Raw genomic sequence first — 10,999 nt, 5'->3', positions numbered from 1 at the left:
GAGTGTTATGACAAAATAGCATGCACGTTTTTTTGTTACCTATTTTTGGAAATATAGGTCCCCTTTTTCGTTGTAGACTTCTTCGAGCTCTTGTTTCTAATTGTTTACCCGACCTATCCTCTTAAATTGGAATATACTTCACGCGCTACATTTCCTATCCTTTTTATGCTTGGTGCAGAGATCTCTAGTTCCTTATAGGGCCCTTTCTTGATCTATTAAACATCGCTTTGTATTATACTTTTGCCGATGTTTTAATTGTCTTTTCTATTTTTTTGAAAATTATTTTTAAGAGGAAAACACACAAAATTTGGTTTTGTTCATGAAAACTAAAACTTTCAATGCAATCATCATATTTTGTTTTAAGCAATGTTCTATGATGATACCCTTTTGGGCTTGACTTCCCTATAGACCCCTATATGCACTTCGTATAGTTCTTGCCCCCAGTGTGGTGTGAAAAAATATATCAAGTTTAGATTTGATTTGGTTCTCTCCAATTGATGGGGTCATCTCCTTAGTCATGCGTAAAAAAAACAGTTCTTTTAAGTAAAAGATTTCAAATGCTATAAGATCATATGTTTTATGAAAAAAAGGTTCTTTATAAAGAGAATTCATGACCGAACTTTATTTTATTGACTGGGAAGCATAGTATTTTTTTATAGAGTCAGCATTCATAGGTTTAAATAGATCTTCTCCATCCATTCTAGATAACAATAAAGCTTCTCTTGAGAACGCTTTCTTTACCACCAAAGGGCCCTCATTGTTTGGCGCCCATTTACTTTGATCCTGTTCTGGTAAAGGCTATATTCAGTACAAAATCTCCTTTGTGGAATCCTCGAGGCCGGACCTTCTCTTCCTATGATTTGGCCATCCGTGATGATGATAGATTTCAGTTATCCTCTTTTTACTTATTAGATTCAACTATTCATATCTAACTTTTACTCACTCTACTTCTTCTAGCTCAAAGTCTATCAATACTCTTAATGAGAGGATTTCATTTTCTAAAGGTATCACCGCCTCTATTCTATATACCAACATATACGGGGTGACTCCTATTGAGATTTAAATTGTAGTGCAGTATGCGTGAAGGGCAAATGATAACATCTTATGTCAATCTTTGTAAGGGACTACCATCTTCTAAATAATCTTATTGACATTTTTGTTAGCAGCTTCTACCGCACCATTCATCTTTGGCCCACATGGCGAGTAATTGGAAGCGTTGACTTTTCCATTAGCACAAAGTTCTATTATTATCTTGCTATTGAAGTTCATGTGCGTTATTAATTATAATCATTTCTAATGGACCATATTCACATATCAAGTCTCTTTCCATAAATTTTTTTCATCACTTTTTACCTCCACGTCATCCAAACATCTCAACAAAGTTTCATCAGATGATATCTTATATAAAGTCTCCCTATCAAGATAAAAATCCATTGCCAACCTCCTCAAAGTCTTCTTGTTGATTTTAGATGCCCCCATGGGATATGTCTAGTTTTAGATGAAATTCTTGATATCATAGTACCAAGGGTTTCCATTTATTTCTCTTTTAACTAAGCAACAATGAGTTGGGTTACTTTTGATATCAATATGTATCGCTTGTACCTTGTGCCCAAAGTCTATTCTAGTCAGAAAAGCTGGTGTGACCAAAATGTCAGAATAGTTTCCTTCCCTTCCTAGATGGTGAACTTTATTTTCTCAAATTCTCTAGCCAATTTAGACAGGTATTCTTGGTAAGGTCTCAACTTCTCGTCCTTGGTTTGCCATTCTCCTTTTACTTGGTAAATGATCAACATTGAGTCTCCATACAGGTCTATATATTTTTTATGTTTAGCTTCAATGCAGCCTCTAAAACGAGAATGCAATGCCACCTTTAAAACGAGAATTCAAACTTGATACTCCTATGTTGAATTTTAACTTAACCAAATACTACTTTTTATTAGGAGAGATTATCATTGCATCAACTTTGTTACCACATGTTTACAGCACTATCAAAGTACATAGTCCACCAATCTAATTTTCCTTCTTCAATTAAAAAGCACATCTTCATCAGGTTAGAAAAATTTTAATGGCTTATAATCTTCCATAGCATGATTAACTAGATGATCAACGATGGCTTTTCTTGACATATATACTATGTCATACTCAGCTAGTATAACTTGTTATTTTACAATTTGGCTTGATAGATAGGGGTGGATTTAGTAGGTACTGCTTGATTTTCTTGAAAGCTTCTTCACACCCATATTTTAAATTCCAAGATTCTTCTTCCTTAACAATTGAAGATGGGGTCATAAGTCGTGGTTAATTAAGATATAAACCAAGCAATGTAGTTTAAACTTTCCAAGAACCTCCTTACATCCTTCTCAGTCTTGAGAGATGACATAGATTGAATAGCCTTTACTTAACTGGGGTCCACGTCTATCTCTTTACCACTCACCATGAATCCCAACAACTTCCTAAGATTTCATCTCGAATGAATACCTTGCATGGTTAAGCCTCAACTTGTACTTCCTTAGTCTTTTAAATAATTCCTTCAATATTTGGATATGATTCTCTCCCTCTCTATATCATGTCATCCACGTATACCTTAATCTCTTTTTGCATCATGTTGTGAAACAGAATTACCTAGCCCTTTGGTAGGTGGCCCCAACATTCTTTAACCCAAATGGCATGACCTTGTAACAAAAGGTTCCCCATGGTGTTACAAATGTTGTCTTCTTCTTATCCTCTGATGCCATTTTTATTTGATTGTAGACCTAAAAATCCATCTATAAAGGAATATGTGGAGCTACGTGTTGTATTGTCAACTAACATATCTATGTGTGGTAAACGTACTCTGATTTTATCTTCCTTTTTGGGTACTACCATTATGTTGGACACCCATTGTGGATATTTGACTACTTCTAGAAAACTAGTGTTCCAATGCTTTTCAATTTCTACCTTTACTTTGATTAAGACATCCAGATTAATTCTTTTCAACTTTTGTTTAATTGATTTGCATCCTTCTGCCAACAATAGCCTTTGTACTACAATATCCATATCTAAGCCAGACATATCCTTATAGGACCAAGCAAAAATATCTATATAATCTTGAAGTAACCAATTCTTCTCTTTTTTAGGAGTGATTATAGTCCCTATTTTTTTTCTCTTATTTTTTCATTGCCCACATCTATGGTTTCAAGTTCCTCTCTAGCGGGTTTCCAAGCTTGTTTATGCTGTCCTATTTTCATCTCATTCTTCCTCTTCAACAACTACTACGTATTCTTTAAATTTTGGCCATTCATTCTCAGTGTAAAGTGCAGGTGTTTGTTTTGGAAATCAACTTTATAAAATGGAAAGTGATGTGTAAAAACATTAAGATGAACTTTTGAAAATGCATGATCTCAAAACATTTGCTCAAGCAAAAAGATTAGGTGCGTAACATTATTCCATATTCCTGTAAGCCTTTGTTCGGTACTGAGCTTTTGGGTGTGACCTTTCTTTGTTTTCCATCCTTTTTTTTAAAAAAAAAATCAAGTGTTGTGGATTCCAAAAAAGGGATCTATGTTTCTAGGTCTGCGAATGCGTGTATAGATGCATGATACAATGCATGATTGTGATAAGAATGCATTTATATATTGGGTATGGATGCAACCTTCTTGTGAATGAATAATAGCCACCACCTTACAGATATAGGTCCTATTATCACATTGTTTTGCTAGGAGTATTGCCTTTTGAATCTTTTGCTTGAATCATATTCACCAAGAGATAGATTTTGCATAAAAAGATGGGTCAATGCTCTTTTCATTAATGCTTGATAAGTTTATTATATTTAGAGATACAATATTTTAATCCCTTTCCTCAACAAACTCTTTGGCCAAAGTTAAGAAGGCAAAGCCGCGATTCTTAATCTTCCGTAGAAAGGTATCGACTTCGACTAGGCTTCGGTGATAGCAAATGATGTTCCTTTCCACATTTCATGCATTGATTCTAATAATTTGAACAAGTGCAGCAGCTTCGTCCATTTACTTATCTGTCTTGTTCATCTTTTTTTATGAACAACATATTGGTTCTGTTCAAAGCAGCGTTGTTGGTGTCTATTTAATCCTTGTGTTTTTCTATTCCTGCTAGCTTCTCATCCAAATACTTCACCTTTTTATGTTCCTTATCAAGTTTTATCCTTATAACTTTTATCATATCCTTCATAAACATTAACTTTGCTTCAACAACCTCAAAAACTTTTCTTTTTACTTTGTTCTTTTGTAATCCCTATCAAATGGCTTTCTAACTCCATATATTTCTTATTTAAATCCTCATACTTCCCTATCCTATCCATCATTTCGAGCTGAACTTGTGCAAACTTTTCTTAGTAATATTTTACACCGTTTGCAATCGTTAAAGTCAATATCCATTGCTTAAACTTCAGAGCACCTTTGCATCCAATCCAAACCTATCCCTCCTAACTCCTTCTCACTTTCTTCACTACCAATCTTCTCCTCACCTAGTTTTAACTCAAGCTTTGTTATTCTTGCATCTCTACATTGTATTTGTTCATGCATAATTTCTTACAACATTGCCTTGTCTTTTTTTTGCTTTTGCTCAACTCTATCCGAAGTTTTTTTTTTTTTAACTTGTCCTCTCAACTCCTCTTCATTATTTACCCTTTTTCTTTTAATAGGATCTTCAACAGTTTTGGGAGATTTAACTCTTACACAAGGCATGGCTAAAGTAGCTAAGTCTCTTTATCTTGCATATCCTTCACTTACACTTGGATCCTTTAAACCTTATATCTCAACCAAAACTAGATGCCTCAAATCTTGTTTGATGATCCCCAAAACTTCTTATGCCTTAGGATCTTTGAACAAACCAAAGAATTGAGCAATTCCTAAAGTCCTTGAAATAAACTGCATGCCCCCAAGTTGCCATACCACTAGGGCAGGAGCATAAATCACATAACCTGTAATCCCTACTAATGACACCCAACATCTTTGTCCACAACTCATTAGGACTTTCATTGTCATTACCTATAAGGCTCTCCACTTGAAATCACTATTAGGTAAACCTTCTAATTTGTCAACCCAACCTTGGTTGTCTAAATCTCTCCATTCTTCTTCTTTTATTAATTTTAAGGGTCTTTGGGTGAACCACAAAAAATTATTGAAGACAAGTTTTTTTGTTTCGATATGACTAACCATCTAGATATATAACAACTACATGCAACATCTCATTGCTCCTTTTTCGGTCCTCCTACAATGGTTAAGTGTCAAAATGGTTTCAGCTAAAATAGCAACCACTGGATTGATTTGTGTATTCTCATACTCTGCAGCGGCCTCTAAACTCATTACACCCGTTTGACTTGGGAACAACACAAGGTCAAATATGCCCAAGGCAATCAATCTCTCTTTTTCTAATCTTGACCTTTTTTCCAGTTTAATTTTTAGCATCCTCTATTTTAGACCGATAGCATTCTTTTCCAAAAACTTTTTCAAGTTAGCGATTTTGAGCAGTTTTGACAGTTTAGGGATGATCTTTTCAGATCTCAAAGGAAAATAAATCTTATACAGATTGTTTGGAAACTTAGTCAACATCTCATATTCCTCTATAATGGGACATCGGTCTATGTTTTTTTAAAAGAAAAACACTAGTAGTCTGGATCCCAAAAATAAACTTCTACCTTTGTAATTTCCACCAAACGTCCGTATTTCCTAAAAAAATGCATCCTTATCCACATTTTAAAAGTGAGTCGTTAACTTGTTCACCTCATTCATAATGCAATTCAGATTCTTGATTGGTGACAGCTTCTTAGCATCGCTTCTAAGGCAGTCTCCTTCAGTCAATTGTGACAGTTCAGAATTTTTCTAATATTCTATGATGAAAAATTTAGTCATGGTGGCCATTTCGTTCACAAGTTCTGCAATTCAAGATGCAAAAGATATTACGGAGCATACACCATAAGGATAGGTTCTAATTCCTTTACGTGAGATATAGGGTAGGTTTACTACTTGGTCTCTAAAAAGGGGTCTCTTGTTGTCCCAATGATCACCCTCGTAAAGGCAATATAAGGGTTAAGCAGATAGTGGGATGGCACGTGTACCAATCACAATCAGTCTAAACACTCAGCAAAGAGTTGGGGTTTACACAAACTTAAACCTTGACTCAAGTCATAAGGCAAGCTGCTAGTTCCCCACTTAACTTAAAAGTTATATGTGTGTGCCCTAAAAAAACATAATAATAATAAAGTGATGCATGACTATACCATATATGACAGAATGTAAAAATGCATGCTAAAGATTTTATCATAATAATAATAAAGTGATGCATGACTATACCATATATGACAGAATGTAAAAATGCATGCTAAGGCTTTTATCATAATAATAATAAAGTGATGCATGACTATACCATATATGACAGAATGTAAAAATGCATGCTAAAGCTTTTAAGCAAAGTATCAATTCATAGCAATTGGAGAACAACAAATACATAGCATAAAAGAAACAATTACCAAGCTTAATCCAAGGGTCCTCAGTGGAGTCGCCATCCTGTCGCACCCTCGCGAGCGGAGTGCGGCGTCAGCACCCTCACGAGCGGAGCGCGGCGTCGCGGCAACCGTCGATTGATTTCGGGGTCTCTTATTTTTATTTTTGTGTAAAAGGGAGTCGCCACCTAGTATTATGGTCACTAGGAAACCTAACTGGTTTTTCAGAGATTCTAAGGCAAGGGACTGGTTGGGTAAAGGGAAGGTGTTAGCACCCCTAGTACGCCCTACTTAAGGTAAGCTGCTTGGTGTTTGGTTTGTTTTATAATTATTATGGTGTTGGTGTTTTCTAATCCCATCAGCTTTTTTTTTCCGATTTTGATTCTAACTAAATTTATTAAGAAAGAAATCCAAGGAGATTCGATGTGCTGTAGAAGCTCATTTTTCCCTTGGTATTTCAAGAGTTTGCTACTCGTAATTCGACAAAAATTAGAAATCTTGAGTGCTTTAAAAATCTTTTTTTTTGTCTTAGTGTTTTATGTTCTCATAACTCGTAAACCGTGGAGGAAAAAAAAATGGAAATGTCCTCGATTATAATCAAGGCTTCTTTCAAGGATGTGTGCGGATTTATTATTCCTAGAAAATTATTTTGGATATTTACCACTCCGAGTTTCTTTATCCAAATATTAATAGTGAATAATAACAAATTATTCCCAATAATATTTTGGATAATAATATTTTGGATTTCTTTATCCAAACATTAGCGGTAAATAATAGATAAATTCTCCCCAAAATAAGATTTTTATATTTTTTGGAATATTGGCCAATACCCTTTGGAGTTTTACAAACATGTTGTAAAATCCAGAAATGCAAGAAAACAATTTTCGTTGTGTTTAAGAAATCCATGCGAAAACACATTTTTCAAAACTTCCAATATTTTTTGTATAAAAAAAACATTCAAAACATGTTAGGGTATTGACCGTATGCAACACACAATAAAACATTTTTATTTGATTAAAATGCAAGCATCACAATAATCACAAATAAAGACAACAAGTCATCACATATATTTCAAACATTATAAGATCTAAACAATTAAGCTAAAACAAAGCAGGAGGAAAATAGAAAAAGAAAGCCCTCTAAGGCCAAATCTCATCAAATAGAATTCGATCCATCAACTCACTCAGAACCTAAACATAGACTGACCTATCATTTTTAACAGAAGAGAATAAATCCATATACACAGGAAAACCACAGCTCTGAACCTCATCCTATAGCAGAAACCGTGACTCACGCTCCCCCCCCTTTTTAAATCTCAGGCAACCATGCTTGTTTCGTGTAAAAGAAAGAAAGAAAAAAAACTTTGAACGCCGTGCCTTTACATTATGTATATGAAAGACTATAAGTACCTACCAATGGTCAGCTACCTCTCTTTCCAAATAACAAAAAATGAACACGTGAACCAACACTTGCCAAAAGATTCCCCCATTACAAAGGAAACCCCTCTCACGTTTTTCCTTTATGGATGAAACTAAATAATTGTGGAAGACGTTCCTATACAAATCCAAGTCAAGGAGGCAGTGAGCAGAGGAGGGGAAGGATGATGAAAGCCCCCTGAAGCTTATGGTCCCCCGTAGCAACAAACTGAAAATATGCAACTCTAACATAAATGACATCTCTAACTCAAAGCCATTAGAGTAAAAGCAAACGAGTACATATAATTTTTGTGTCCAGGAAGAAACCGAATTAATCCAAAGCAAAGGAAAAGAGAGAGAAAAAAAAAAGGTTGGAACCAAACGGACAAAAGATACCAGGTTTGAATATAGCCAGGAAAAAAAAAAGGTTGAAACTTGTACCTACTGCTTGCCAAAATGAAGTGTAAATCAACGGGTAGTTCCAGCCTGTTCTTTGCCTCTGATGACCCGAAGAAAAGCCTTCCTCTTGTGCTGTTAGGAGCTTTTCCAAATTTTACAGTTTTGTAAACTCCTTTTCGGCAAGACAGTGTAGACTACAGTGAATCTCCTCTCTCTATCTCGATCTCCTCGTTTTTTTTTTCTTAATAATACTCTCAGCCTTACCCTCTTCTTTTGTGTCTCTGCTCTTTCCTCTTTTTTCTCTTCTGCCTCTGTTTTCTTTTATATTGTTGCCCTCCTTTGCCCCCTCTCCCCCTCTTTCTTTTCTTGTTTCGTCTCCTTTCTGCTCTCTTTTTCTTCTGCCGCCCTAGGTCATTAGAGGGGCTTATATATAGTCTAACATATTTCTATTTAGGAAAGATTCAATGCATTAATCATAGTACACAAATCCCTACTGATTTGCAGTAAAAAACGCAAAAGGAAACTGCAATTATTCTGATTTTATGGTGGTGCTTTACGTCTGATTTCTTTCCCGTTTTGGAGGATGGTGTGGCTCTTTTCTTTCCTTCCATAGGGCCAGCTACTCCCTTTGAAATGAGGCAACAAAAACGTGGTCTTCAGCTCCAATAATCAGATGTGATGAGAAAGGAAAACAGCAGAGAAAAAGGGAAAGAAATTAGATAGAGGGTGCAGCTGCAAAGTCTTATTTTCCTTTTCGGTGTGGTAAAAATCCTTCCATTTGTGATGATCCAGCCCCCCTCTCCAGCTTTCCATATCCTTCTTCAATTAAATCCCTCATTTTAACACTTTTCAATTCAGTCCTAGGTTCAGAAAAAATCCTTCGAATCAGTCCCGCAAACATGGGTCAAAATCCTGCTCGTGGCAGAATTCTCTATTTTCACGTCAAAGATTTAAACGAGCAGAGCTTGAGCTTCTGATATCGAAATTGAGCAATTCAAAAACTAAAATTCATCTATGCGTGTAGGATTACAACTTTGATAGGGATTTAAGGCAAGATATAATCATTTTATAGGACAGAATCGGGTCGCGATCTCGTCGGTCAAAAAGGGTCTCCTGATCTGATTCCAAAAACCGAGCATCCCAATATGACTGGGAGTACCCTAAGAATGAACCAGAAAAATCATGATGCCAGTAGAATTTTTTTCGGTGCAAAACTTGGGTTAGAATCCTGCTCACGGCAGAATTCTCTATTTTTCACGTCAGATATTTAAACGTGCAGAGCTTGAGCTTCTGATATCGAAATCCATCGATTCAAAAGCCAAGATTCATCTATGCATGTCAGATTACAACTTTGATAGGGATTTAGGGCAAGATATAGTAATTTTATAGGATAGAATTGGGCCGCGATCTCGTCGGTCAAAAAGGGTCTCCTGACCTGATTCAAAAACTGACAAATGCCGAGCATCCTGATATGACTGGGAGTACCCTAAGAATGAACCAGAAAAATCATGATGGCAGTAGAATTTTTTTCGGTGCAAAACTTGGGTTAGAATCCTGCTTGCGGCAGAATTTTCTATTTTCACGTCAGATATTCAAACGTGCAAAGCTTCAGCTTCTGATATTTAACGTCAGATATTTAAATGTGCAGAGCTTAAGCTTCTGATATCGAAATCCATTGATTTGAAAGCCCAAATTCATCTATGCATCCAGTACTATGGATTTCATTGGGAGTCAAGGTGAGATATGACAGAATCAGGCCACAATCTGGTTGGTCAAAAAGGTCTCCCGATCTAAATTCAGGAAACTGACAATGCCAAGCATCCTCGACTAAGAGCCTGCCATAAGAACAATGAGCCCTAGGACCCAATCAAGGTGTAGGTACATTCTTCAACATGTCATGAGTGATAGAATATAGTTGGGATGGTCAGACATTGCACGAACCCAAGTCAGAATCAGGGTCTAAGTTGGAACAAAAAATTGCGGCAAGGGTCTAAGTTGGAACAAAAAAATTGCGGCAACAGTAGAACTAGGTTTTCTAGTGCCACTTTCAAGGGATTTATTTCAACCTTATAGCCCATGTAAAAGAGGAATGAATTTAGCATTATAAAGAATCCTAATTCGCTTAAGAATCCTGACAATTTCGGTAGCAGTAGGGAAGGATAAAGAGAGCAGGAGATGGCTGAAACAGGGTTCGAAAAAAATCTTTCTTTCTCCTCCGCTTTTGTTAATTTTCTAGCACTTGGTTCAAAACGGGTATACACCATCTCTAGCACGTGGGGTCCAAAATTGAGTAACAACATTGACTATGAAGTAGTGTTTGCTCCAGTAGCCCGGCTAGAGACAATCAAACTAATGATCTCACTAGCAACAAAATATAGATGGAAGATCTATCAGCTCGATGTGAAGTCAGCATTTCTAAATGGCTTCTTGGAAGAAGAGATCTATGTTGAGCAACCACTTGGATACATTGATGCTGAAAATGAAGGCAAAGTATACAAGTTGAAGAAAGCTCTCTATGGTTTGAAGCAAGCTCCATGTGCTTGGAATACCAAAATTGACAGGTATTTTCAAGATAAACATGTAATTTATATGAAGAAAGAAGTATATGGCAGCATATTATTTGTGTGCTTTGACACGACTAAAAGGTTGATGTCTTCTCCCAAGTGCAGGAGTGTCGAAGTAATAAATAACCCGGCAAGACCGGGGTCGAACCACAAGGAGGTTAATTGTA

General features: G+C 36.1%; 1 long non-coding RNA gene across 1 annotated transcript in view; it reads right to left on the bottom strand.

Annotated features, from left to right (window-relative positions):
- Positions 1-2,572: 2,572 nt before the first annotated feature.
- Positions 2,573-10,999, bottom strand: part of LOC105108533 (uncharacterized) — an 11,742-nt gene continuing 3,315 nt past the window's right edge. Inside the window, exons 3-4 of the long non-coding RNA XR_839073.1 lie at positions 2,623-2,628; positions 2,573-2,583 (exon numbers count right to left, since the gene is read on the bottom strand). This is a non-coding gene — a long non-coding RNA (uncharacterized LOC105108533). The remainder of the gene's footprint in view (positions 2,584-2,622; positions 2,629-10,999) is intronic.

Source organism: Populus euphratica, unplaced genomic scaffold (assembly GCF_000495115.2).
Source record: "Populus euphratica unplaced genomic scaffold, PopEup_1.0 scaffold192.1, whole genome shotgun sequence".
Taxonomy (NCBI): domain Eukaryota; kingdom Viridiplantae; phylum Streptophyta; class Magnoliopsida; order Malpighiales; family Salicaceae; genus Populus; species Populus euphratica.
This window is presented reverse-complemented; position numbering and strand designations above follow the sequence as displayed.